Source organism: Herpailurus yagouaroundi, unplaced genomic scaffold (genome assembly GCF_014898765.1).
Source record: "Herpailurus yagouaroundi ecotype Mexico unplaced genomic scaffold, PumYag 250, whole genome shotgun sequence".
NCBI classification, from domain to species: domain Eukaryota; kingdom Metazoa; phylum Chordata; class Mammalia; order Carnivora; family Felidae; genus Herpailurus; species Herpailurus yagouaroundi.
In genome coordinates, this window is record NW_024412467.1 from 7,228,918 (window position 1) to 7,242,022 (window position 13,105).

The 13,105-nt window shown below is 40.1% G+C and overlaps 1 long non-coding RNA gene across 1 annotated transcript in view; it reads left to right on the top strand.

Moving 5' to 3' along the window:
* Positions 1–7,973: 7,973 nt before the first annotated feature.
* LOC121020457 (uncharacterized) overlaps positions 7,974–13,105 on the top strand; it is a 31,121-nt gene continuing 25,989 nt past the window's right edge. The window contains exon 1 of the long non-coding RNA XR_005786135.1: positions 7,974–8,062. This is a non-coding gene — a long non-coding RNA (uncharacterized LOC121020457). The remainder of the gene's footprint in view (positions 8,063–13,105) is intronic.

Consider the following 13,105-nt stretch of genomic DNA (forward strand, 5'->3'; position numbering starts at 1 on the left):
GCCATTGCAAAAAGTTTTTACTTTTTTCATTTTTTGTACTTTCGTGAGTACAAGTAGAATGTCTTTGGAGCAATGCATAGCTTTGTAGACCTGGTCAATAACTCTATTCCCTCCGGTATTTACTGGTAGTTCCTTCACAAATCCATACATTTTTAAAAGAACAGATATCCTTTTAAGCAATTCAGAAATGTTTTCTAGGTACTCGTTTATATTCAAAGTCTGTTATCTTGCATGAACATTCCCCAAAACATGCACGAAACATTTTTCTCATATTTTGGGTTGTCAATATGAAATGTACTTGAAATTTCCCACAGCATCAGTTTTCTTTGTAAGTTTTTCAACACATTTCATATGCTTTGATAACAGATAATGTCTTGTTCTGCAATTACTTTCAAGAAAATGACTTCTCTGGTTTAGTACCTTTAAGTCCTATTAAAAATATACTAATGAGCTTGTTGTCATAGGAAACTATCTGTGTCAGACTGACTATAGCCTTTGGAGAAACCATTTACGATGAGAGAGCTTCCATTCCTGAGCATGACTGATATTAAGTTGTTGAATTACCTGCCCAGATAGTATTCCTAGCCATTGTGGTCCTGCTTAAATGACCTGACTCTTGTGGAAGCTAAGCTATTTGGAGGTCAGCATTTCCTGCAAGATGTGAGAACGTTTTTGCAAAGTTCTTCAATAGTAAGAAAAACGTGAACAGGTAAACACAATACGTAACACAGAACAAATTACCTATCACGATAAATTTGCTGGTAAGCTCTTCCCTGAAAAGGCATTTTTATGTGTTATTTGCATTCTTTTCTGTATACCTAAAGACAATATTATGAAAGTAGTACATTCTCATACAAAATTTGGAAATTATAAGATAGAATTAAAAAAAAATCAACAACCCATTCATGGACAATCACTGTCAACATTTTTAGGTATGTCTTTTGATTTCCTGTGCATGTTAAAAGATCATTAGGATATGTACATATCATTTTGTGTCCTTTTAAGATACCTTTCATTATTGTGCGTTTCATCTGTTATTCAATTTTGTATGGTCATAACTAACTATAGCACCTGTGTGCAAATAGAGACTCCCGAATTTTAGACTTGCCAGCCAACAGGCTATACTCATGTTTAATTTTCTGGTACCCATAGACATTTGGCCCATCAGACATTACAGATCCATGGATAGAAGATGTGTCTGCTTTGCTACATGTTTCAAACATTTATTTGCTCTTCCTTCATATTTTTTGTATATGTCTGTAACCTTTTGACCAAATTGCGGAGATCATTTTGTTTGCTGTGATAAATATAAGTACCAGTGTCTTAATTCACTCCTGATCACTGTTTCAAAGAGGCCCACAGGCACAAAATTTAAAGCAGTTTTCCTAGGATTGGAGATCAGTTGGGACCAGTATCTCCACGACGTCTCTTTCAGAAGAACCCATTCAATGTATATTATATAGCCTCCTGCTATATCCAATATGATACACAAAGGATTGATTGCAGCCTGTATTTTTTTTTTCAGGGGGTAGGAGCAGCTTTATTGTGGTATAATTTATGTACAATAAAATTCAACTTAAGTATGTTATGTAATGGCTTTTGACGAGCGTATACAGTCCTAGAACCACATGAGGATCATGATACGGACCATTTCTACTACCCCTAAAAGTCTCCTTGTGCTTCTTTGTAGTCAGTCTCCTCTCTCCTGCTTCTCTGACCTCTGGCAATCCTGATCACTTTAGTCTGGCTTTTCTGGAATTTCATATTAATGGAATCACACAATCATTTGCGTCTGCTTCTCACACTTAACAGAAGCCTCTTGAGAGCACGTAAGGTGTTGATATGTCCATGTGCCCTCCTGTTCGTTGCCGAAGAGTGTTTCATTGTGTGACTACACCACTATTCATTTATCCCTTCTCCAGCTGATAAGTATTTGACTTCTTTCAAGTTTTTGGACAACTGTTAACATAAATAAAGCAGCTTTGAACTTGAGTACACATCTCTGCGGGGACCCATGTTTCCATTTCTCTTGGAAGAGCACTTAGAAGTAGACTTGCTGGGCCATATTGTATGTGTCTATTTAACGTGACAAAGGAACACCCATTTATTTTTCCTGAGTGCAATTCTATTTTGCATTCCCAGAAGCGATGAATAAAGGGTTAGTTGCTCCGCATTTTTGCCAACACTTGGCATCTTCCATTTTTATAATTTATTTTTTTTTAAATTGTAGCCATCCTTGTGACATCTAGTGGTTCCATCAACCATTTTTTCTGGTGACTCACGATGTTGAAAATGTGTCATGCACTCATTTTGTCATCTGTATGTCTTCTTTAAAATCCTTTCCCTTTTTTTTATTGGATTGTTTGCTTTTCTTCTGGACTTATAAGAATTTGTAACACGGTCTGCATATGAGTTCAGATATGTTTATATGTGCACCCGATATTAGTTTTGCATATCCTTTTTTTCCCCAATCTGTAGCCTTTTCATTTTCTTAACAGTACCTTTTCAATAGTGAAGTTATAGTATTTAAAAAAATTTTTTTGTGAAGTCCATTCAATCATTTTTTTTCTTCTTGGATCCTAGTTAAAAAAATATTTGCCTATGGGCACCTGTGTGGCTCAGTCAGTTAAGCTACCAACTTCGGCTCAGGTCATGATCTCAAAGCTTGTGAGTTCGAGCCCTGTGTCGGGCTCTGTACTGACAGCTCAGATCCTGGAGCCTGCTTTAGATTCTGTGTCTCCCTCTCTCTCTCTGCCCCTTCCCTGCTTGTGCTCTCTCTCCCTCAAAAATAAATAAACATTGAAAATAATTTAAAAAATATTTGCCTAATCCAAAGTCACTAAGATTTTCTTCCAGAAGGTGGATAATTTTAGGTTTTATATTTGAACTTATGATCCATTTTAAAATTAATTTCTGGGGACACCTGGCTGGCTCATTTGGTAGAGCATGAGACTCTTGACCTTGGGATCATGAGATTGATCCCCCCCGTTGGGTGTAGAGATTGCTTAAGAAAATAAAATCTTAAAAGAAATTAATTTCTGGGTATGGTAATGAGTCAAGGTCAAGCTTTACTTTTTTGCAGTCTTTGTCTTGCACAGTTATTTAAAAACTTTTTATTTCCCCCACTGAATTGCCCTAGCGTATTTGTAAACAAACAAACAAACAAAAAATCCCCAAACCAATTAGCCATACATATGTGGGATATTTCTGGATTTTCTATTCCTTCCATTGAATTAATTTCCTATCTTGATACCATATATATATATATATATATATAGAGAGAGAGAGAGAGAGAGAGAGAGAGAGAGAGAGGGAGGGAGAGAAAGTCTTGAAATTAGGGCATATTATTTCTCTGACTTTGTTGTTTTGCAAAGTTGTTTTGGCTATTCTAGGTTCTTGGTATTTCCACGTGAATTTTAGAATCAGGTTTTGAATGTCATCAACAAAAGACTTTTACTCAGCATGTGTGAGGACCTCTCAATATGTAGTATGTTTTTATAGGATGGGGTGGGGGTGGGATGGAGGTGACGCATGTCTCTCTCACGCTTATCCTCTATTCCTTTAGCACTTCTCTCCAGTGTACGAATAAAGATGCCCATTAGTTAGTGGTGCTAGAATTTTCCAGATAGTTCCGAAACTATTTAGATAAATGACTACATGTTTGACGTGCAGTCCTAGCTCCTGAAAGCCATGGGGAAGTGTCAGGCCATGAAGCAATCCCATGAAAAGTAGGCTGAACCTTTTTCAACAGAAGCAAGATCCAGATTCTGATAATCATTGCTACAACCAGAAGTCAAAGGATTCTTTCTTCTCACGAGTAGAAAGCACCTCCATTCTTGCGGTCACAGCTCCGACATTCTTACACGCTCGTTATCAGCCTTGAATATGTATGGCAGTGGTACAGTGTCCCGGCCTTTATGGCAGCAGCTGTGATCACTGTCTTCCTTAAACTGACCCCTTTGTTCCTCATTACAGTTATGTCGTGCCAGAACTTAGACCTATTTTGTTTTAGTCCGTCTTCCTCTGTGCTCTCTTGTTGGATTTTTTTCTCTGGCAGGTAGAAGCTATCAGTTTATTGAGATTTTATCCTGTGCGCTGTTTAGAATGCCTGTTTTCTAGTGTATGTCATACTTGTGGATCAGACATTGACATTTGAAAAAAGCACTTAAGTTATTATATTCTGATTATCAAAATTCAAGCCCTTGAAGTAGGATAACTGAGCTAATGCGTGCCACATTCTGGCATCTCATTTGGTACCCATGTATTAATCAGAATCAGGGATGAGAGCGTGCTGTATCTAGCCTTGTCAAAATAAACATTAAAATACATTTGTTCTAAATAAAATCTTGTGTTGATTTGTCAATTTGTTTTATTAATAGAAAACTTTACACCTCCTGTCAAATCTTCTACTCAAAAAAATACCTGTTTCTGAGACAGACTGAAGTTCGATGATTAGTACAATCCCTCTGGGTGTTGGGGGGAGAAGATACCACCTTATCAGCATGCACCACTGGCCTGCCTTCACTTTCGGAAAAACAAAGGGGAAAGCAGCTATGGAAAGCAATTGATATTCCTGCACAGGTTGGGGTTGATATGCAAATGGATAAACACAAGATTTCCATTCTGAGTAAGCTATATAGGATCACACCAGCAGGGGTTTGCTACTGTATTCCCTTCTGTTTTTAGCTCTGTTGTCCTTTCAGAAGCTGTGAAACTAAGAATTTCTAAGGGATGCATTAAGGGATTCAAAGCCCCAGCAGAGAACTATGTAACAATTAGCAATCACACAAAAAGTAAACAATACAGCCTGCAACAATACAAGGAGGGCATTACGAAATGGGTTTTCAAATTTGGGGTGATACTGGCATAGTATGACTTTGTTACTCGCTATTATTCACCTCGTGCGTATGGATCTTTTTTGATGGTGTATAAAATGAACTGGTCTAGAGCTAATTAAGTAATTGTTTTTGTTCTTTAATTAAACTCTGACTCAGTGTCTCCCCAGGGGTCTGATACACATTGGAATCTACTTTTTGGTGGGGGGGGGAGGTGGTGGTAAGGCTACTTCTAAGGTTCCCTCATCAAATTTAAATACAGAAAAATCCCTATTTTGTGTAGCTCTACATTTCGGTAAATCTCTGCATTGGATCTTAGACTAGTTGAAGGACAATGAAGAAAGAGTAAACTGAGAGATCCAAGGTCTTCATTTTACCAAATAAAACAGGCCTATTGGGTCCTGCCTGCTTCCTGGTGAGAGGCCATCCTTTCCACACAGCCGTACCACCTGTCCCCCAGGAGGAGGCACACAGCCCCTCTGCCTTTAAGACCAATCTCAGCTTTAGGAAGGCAGGGTTCCATTACTTTAGATTTAACAAACTCAAACGTCACACTTCCTGTTAGCATTACTCTGACTGGAACCCAGTTATGGCAAGTATTTCTGGTTAGCTCTTGGTGCCCAGGTACTGCCTTGCTGATAATCCTTACTGTCCCCGGCTATTAAAGAGATGGGTCATGGTGGCTCTGTGACCTAGAAGCAGAAGGTCACCATCTAGAAAGGAGGGCATAAAATACAGCAGGACAGTCTCTTACGGTTTTATCTTATTTTTCCTTCCCTTCCCCAATGTTCATCTGTTGTGTTTCTTAAATTCCATAAGAGACTCTTAAATACAGAGAACAAACTGCGGGTTGCTAGAGGGGAGGTGGTTGGGGGGTTGGGCTAAATGGGGGATGGGCACTTGCTGGGATGAGCACTGGGTGTTGTATGTAAGTGATGAATCACTGGGTTCTACTCCTGAAATCAATACTACACTGTATGTTAATTAACTTGAATTTAAATAAATACATCATATAACTAAAAAATAATATAAAATAAAGCAGGAGAAGAACACAGTAGTTGTTCTAAACTTCTCCTGGACACTTATTCATGGGTTTCTTTGTGCCCACACCCTGGGTTGTGTCTTCAACCCCAGGGAATGAATCTGGTTCCAGGTCATGACTTCCAATTGGTGTCCTCATTTCGTGGTTAATCTAACTGCCTCATCTAATTAAAGACAAAGCATGTACCAGAATCTGCCTTTCTGCCTGGTGCTCATGCCGTTAGATGATATTGTATGGCCATCTGAAGGCAAACCCATCAGGGTTTCACTCTAGCCACCGTGTATCTGCCTTTCAGCTGTTTGGGTTTTCTAGCTTGGTTGAACCTGATGATGTAGAAAAATGAAATTTTGTTTACTTACCTTAGGAAATAAATTGTAATCAGATGGCCAGTGATGGTCTGCTCACTGGAAGAGACACTTCAAGCGGGAATGATTTATTTGATGAGATTGATCTCAGTTTAGGAAACAGTGCCCTGTCCTTTCTGCCAAGGTCTTAAATTGGCTCTTGAAGATTCACAAGGTTGAAAGGCCCTTTCAAAGGCAGAGAACAGGTAGTGGTAGGAGAGTGAGGGGAAGCTTGGTTGGTTGGTCTTTCTTTTAATTAGGGGTGAAAAATCGTTGAATAAGTAGCTAGCACAATTTGCTGGTGTGTGTGTATCTAGAGAAGCCCCAGGAGACATTGACTTAAGCTCATTGGCCTGAGCATTATCACCGGTCACGTGACCAGACCTCTGAAGGGAGGCCAGTCTCCAGATTTTTGTCTTGGTGGTTGGAGGCAAGCAAGCTAAGGGGAGTTACGAATGGTTGTTTTGTCTGCCATGGTGGTCTTGTCATTTCTCTGGTTATTCGGCCTGCAAGCTGGGTCCTCTGAAGGTTTAGCTTCTAACCATTATTCATGTTCATTTACTCCTTTATGCTCTTGGTTATATTTTTCTGCACATGCATTTTGTTCAAGTTCCAGATCACAGCATCTGGGACCCTTTATGCCCACCCTCACCCTCCTTTCCAGCTGGCCTCAACTTCCATTTCCTTAAAGACTTCACTCTTCCACCATGTGGACTCTTTCACTGTTTGCTAGAAGTGGCATAATGTCTCATGCACAGGTTGCCTCAAATATGTAGCTTTTACTCATTAATGAAGAGCTTCTCAATCAAGATCCCTTCTGGGAAGCCTTCCCAAAGGCCATCCTTCTGGTTTGTAAAGCTGATGATGCAGCATCATATTGGTTTTCTTGCATGGTCGTCTGTTCCTACACTCAAAGATTCCTTGGTCTAGTGGGACAGAGACATGGGAACAATGGCTCGCACATGGTAGGCATTCAGCAAATGTGCAGTGAAGGAGACTGTAGGAAGCTGAAGGAAAAGAACTAGCTTTTAGTATTTCCTGGTTTCCCTCCACAAGAGCCTAACACTGGTAATAATTAATAATCTACAATAGTTTATTTGAACAAGCTAGTTTGATTAGTTGATAAACCAGCAAAAAAAAAAAAAAAATTCGTCTTATACATCTACTGAGACTGATACTGCTGTTGGCCCATCATTTTGGTGGCCATTGTCACCAACTGCCCTGTGCGATCTAGGGAACAGAACATCTGTTTTCCTTTCTTTTCCTGTTCTCTCCTGTGTGCCCGTATTTATGTGACTTTCTTGTCTTTCTTTTTCCTTCTTTCTTTCTTTCTTTCTTTCTTTCTTTCTTTCTTTCTTTCTTTCTTTCTTATTTCATCACCATCAATAATGGAAATTTCATATCCCTCATTGTTCATCTGTTCATGTCTGATTACCATTATTGCCATGACTTGTCTCTGACTCAGTGGACCAGGGTCCGTCTTTGTATCCAAAAGCTGGGATAAATCTAAATATTCGAGCACAGAAATCATTTGCTATTCACAGCACTGACCTCTGGCACGCAGATTTTGTGCACAATACCATGAAATATGATTCATCGAGGAATGAAGAGTTATATCTTCCCCACAGAAAATAACCTGAAGACTACTCAGTCTCTTGCAGACTTTTAATTGTATTAAAAAATGATAATACTGAATTCACATTGCTTAATACATACTAATGCAGATCTTTGTTTTGTTTTATCCCTTCTCAAAGGATTTGAGGATCCACGGAATATCTATAGAAGTTGACAGAGAGGCTGATCATCTTGGAGTAGTAGTGAATCAGCTGGCTTGCCGAGAGGTAGGAGTATCCTTGGTAGAAGGACCGCCTAGACCATGGCAGAGATAAAAATAGAAAGTCCTATCTTCAGATACATGGTCTTTTTTACTGAGATGTAGCTGACACATAACACTATACTCATTTTTATAACATAATGTTTTGACATAGGTATATATGGTGAAATGATCACCACAATATGTTTAGTTAACATGCATCACCACACATAGCTACAATTTTTGTGTGTTGTGATGAGAACTTTTAAGATCTGTTCTCCCAGAAACTCTCAAATACACAAGACAGTATTGTTAACTATGGTCACTATGCTGTGCGTTACATCCCCAGGACTTATTTCTAGAACTAGGAGTTTATACCTTGTGACCACACCTACCGGGTCTTATCTTCTTATCTCTGTTTTTGTATTCTTAACACGCATACGTTTTTATGAACTACTGATGCCTCTTGGAAATAAAAGTCTGAAATTGGGCTTACTTAGGCAGGGTCTTATGGGGTCTTAAAAACAAGGGGGTCTTAATAACTTTGTTATTATAAAACTGTGTGCCTGTTTGATTTATTTTGGGTCGTTTATAGACCAAAATTAAGAAACAGGTGATGTTTTACTATCCTCATTCTTTAAGTAAATACTTATTTAGTGGTCACTGGGAAAAAAAAAAAATGTATCCTCTGGGAATTAGTCAGATGTGGGATTGAAGCCATATATTGGTGTGAGACTTTGGGGAAGTTGTTTAACTGTTTAAAACATTGGTTCCTACATCTACCAAAAAAGAAAAAAAAGACTAATATTCTTTATCTCCAGGGTTGTGTGGATGGGAGACTCAAAGATAAGTGCTCAAAGGAATACTGGTTGTTGCTATTAATACGATTACTACTGTTACCAGTTCTAATAACTGTTCTCAATAACTGCATGAAATAAGGCACTTTCACTTTTCTTGGGGCGGAGGGCTGTCATCGACTAATTATGCCACAAGACAGCATAATCTCAGGGCAGTAATAGAGGTAGGAACAAAACGTTATGAGATTAGAAAATAGGTAAATTTGGACTACATGGAGACCTCAGAAAAATCCCCAGGAGCGAGTATCTGTGGTGAGCCTTCAGAAATGAGCAGGGTCTTAATAGAATTCCTCATTCCTCCTCCTCTCTGCACTTAGTGCCTTCCTCAGAAAAGAATGTCGTACTAACGTCTATAGAAGAAATACTCTCCATTACTGTATTTGTGTGTAACTCTTGTGTGGAAGATACATGCGAGATTATATGGTTATGAGGGTCTACGGTTTTGTGGGTCCAGAGACCTACTGGATTTGAGGGAGAACCAGTCGCCTGGAAAGGGGTGTCTCAGGCTAGATAGCCAGACACCAAAGAGTCAAATCCAGGTGCTGCTGGATGTTTCTCTTGGACTTACCCATGAAGTCGATTGTCTATTGGAGATGTGGTTTCCTTTGGAAGGTTCTGGCACTGTCCCTATAGAGATGGACTTGGTATGAAGAGTTAGGAAGTCCAGAGACTTAACAGAAAAGTTGTGGGGATCCTTCGGTACTCTAAAGGAGCAGGCCCTCCCTGGATGGGAGCCAGGTGGACTCCGGAAGGTCACGCGCATCGGGGTTAGGATTCCAGCTCTGTCGTCTACCAATGGGTGACATTGGGCAAGTTACTAAATCTCTCTGGGTCTTGTACCCCTTACGACGTGTGAATAGTGAAATCTTCCTTGGATGACTGATGTGAGGGTTAAATAGCTCCTACTCATGGAAAGCTTCCAGACTGGAGTCACATAGTGCTAGTTCACTGTCTTCCTTCCCTCCCTCGTCCTCTCCATTTCCTCTCTTTCTGCCACCATTGTATTTGAGTATTCCAGCCGGTATCTGCTTTGCTAAGAGATTCCGAGAGGTGTTAGTCAACGCATGACCCAGAGCATGCCATCCCTGGGGGTGGCTGTGGTAACCAGAACCAAGCAAGAACCCCAAGAGGTAAAGCTCTGGTGATGGGGGGAGTGAGGGAGAACCAATACTCAAGCAGCCAACCTTCCTCCTAGGAGATCATCCTTCTAGTGCTAAATTTTAATGGTCTGCATTTTACTAAAGGACACGTGCCCCCTGTAAGGCTATCCACACTTTCATGCAATACTAAGTAAACGTACGGCTTCTCCTACTGTCATATAATGTTCCTCCATGTGAAAGGAATTTTAAAAATTCTTAAGCAATTTGGGAAGATATTTTTGGGAGGATGAGGACCAGCTGGGTGGCAGGGACATTTACTCTTAGGTCACTCGACTCAGAAGTTAAACATTTACTTTACCTAATTATAAGTGGCTCTGCCATAGCGGGACGGGAGCCCAGAAATTCCGGTTTTTAAATTGCTCAGCCTCATTTGATGATCCATGATGAATGGATTTCTCTGACTTTGATAAGCCTGGCCCAATAATACCCTGGCTGACATCATTATCTATCAGTGTTCAATTCTTTACTTGGGTCAGTAAATGCAAAGCAAAAGAGAACTGAGAGGCAGAAATGCTATGGGGCACAAATCTTTGAAGCTAAAGTGTGTTTGGCTCAAATGATCCAGTGTTGTAGCAGTCCCCAGTCTTTCTTAGCCCAGTGGAGAAAAGTTGTTTCCCTAATGAGCAACTGGGATTCGAGAAGGAGCTAATCCTAACTCTGAACTTGAAATTTGAAAATCATGGATCCTTAGGGAGGGAGGTCATGTTAAAATTCAACTTCTCCTTCACATGTGTATATGTGACAGTGTAACGTGGGAAAAGCACGTATGTTTGTGATGGTCATCTCTCAAGCAACGTGCAAGTAAGCAATCCTAAGTGACTAGACGGAGATGGTCTGCAAGTGTTTGTGAGTGAAACATGTCTAGTTCTGTAAATGGTCCTCAGGGACATGTGACAAATCGAATGGGTTAGAGCTAAGAGGGCACCGACCTGCAGGTATGCATGCATCACTCTCAGTGTGAAAATAGTCAGGAGTGCTGAGCATACGTGAGTCTGAATGCTGTTTGTGACTCTGATGCTACACGAGTCAGATGAAGAGGATTGAGAGAGGAATGACAAGAAACACATATGTAGAAATGTTACTGCTTTTTAGCATTGATCGTGCTGTTCACAAAGCACGTATGTGACTCAACTCAATAACAGTTTAGAATTCTAGTCTCTCAGAATTAACATTCGGGATATTTGCCCCATGACTGAATGCCTGGGGTTAAAATTTAGGTAAGTTTTAAAAGCTGGAGATGCTGCTGAAATAGATTTTTAAAAACCTCTGGCTAAATGGCGGTCAGCGCACGTCACATTCCAGGTTGGCTGAACTCAATCTTGTGAACAATGTCAACATCACCTCTGTATTCTGAGCCATGCTGATCACGTTCTGCCATGACGGGCTGGACATTTTTAATGTTCTCTCCTGAGTGCAGTATTCTCTCTGCTTCCTTTTCATTTTAGAATACACATGTATAAATTGTCAAAATCTTCCTCATTCTGTTATTTATTATATTTCATTGTTGAGTCTATTGGAGATAAAAACATGCCATTGTTATCCTGACCAAAAAAAGAAACAAAAATTCCTTGTTCCACATCTTGATAGTTACTTCCATCTCTCGTGCAGGAAGAAGTGGAGGCTGAATGAAAGCCTAACCCCACGTAATGAGAAATGCGTACATGCATGCAATCTGATGCATGTCTCGCAACCAACAAATAAAAAAAAATCATGTTTGAAAGAGGAAGAAATGACCCACATTTTGGTTATTACTTGGAATATGGAACATCAACTATTACTCCTGACTGCATTGTTTAAACTCTCTGCAGGAGATGTCTGCCCCCAGGAAATTCTCGATCCCCAACATGGAGGAAATTGTAATGGAAAAACCCATTACACTGACCCCTGCCAAGGGGGGTTTGACTCTAGTAGCAAAAAAAACAAACCAAAACAAAACAAAACAACAACAAAAATAAAACAAAAAAACGATAGTAAGATGTTTCATATCCACCCACCTTGTACTCCTATAGTCCTTGCTTCCTATTGGGTAACAGGCAAGACAAATTTCTGGATATATCTATGAAGTTCTAGAGGGCTGTTGAGGATGTATGCAAGGTCAAAGGCAAACCCAGGGTTTGCAATAAGGAGAATGGAAAAATAAAAATGAGATGAATGAATAAACTCAACTGAGTGCTCTTTGTAGTCAAGGAAGGAGAAATCAATACAAGAGTTAACTTCATGCCAGGTTCCTTACAATCATGTCATATAATCTGCACTACAACAGGAAACTGAAGCAAGGAGGGGTTAAACAATTGCCCAAGGTCATGTAACTGCCAAGAAGCGAATCCTCCAGTCGTCTGACTTCTTCACTTAGATCAAACTGCCTCCCAGAGGTTGTTGACAGCATTTATTTACCTGATTTTATGCAACACCTAACATCTGCCTGTAACACAACAGGCAGATCTATATGTTCAGGTAATTTTATCTGATGGCAACAAAAAGGCAATGAAGTTTTCTGCTGCTTATATCTGCTAAAAGGTTAGCATTCAGTGACAGGGTTTACCCGTCAAAGATGTCAGTGAGCATGTAATGAGAAAATATCACCAGTTGAGTAAAGCAACAAATGAAAATGATTAAGCATCTCCTGGGTGGCTCAGTAGGTTAAGCGTCTGGGTTTGGCTCAGGTCATGATCTTGCAGTTTGTGAGGTCGAGCCCCGCGTTGGGCTCTGTCCTGACAGCTCAGAGCCTGGAGCCTGTTTTGGATTCTGTGTCTCCCTCTCTCTCCCCCTCCCCCGCTCGCACTCTGTGTGTGTGTGTGTGTGTGTGTCTCTCTCCCTCTCTCAAAAATAAACATGTAAAACAATTTTTAAAAAATGAAAATGGTCAAGTTAGGAAAAGCGGTTAATGTCAGAGATGTGCGATGTCAACACGCCCTTAGTGGGTTCTATCAGTGTGACCATCTTTCAGTGATATCTGCGGATCTTTGTATCTCAACTTCATTTCTTTCCGAGCCGTTAATGATGCAGTCGTTGAGACGCCCGCATTCATTCCAGGCTGGTGTACCCGTGTTTCAG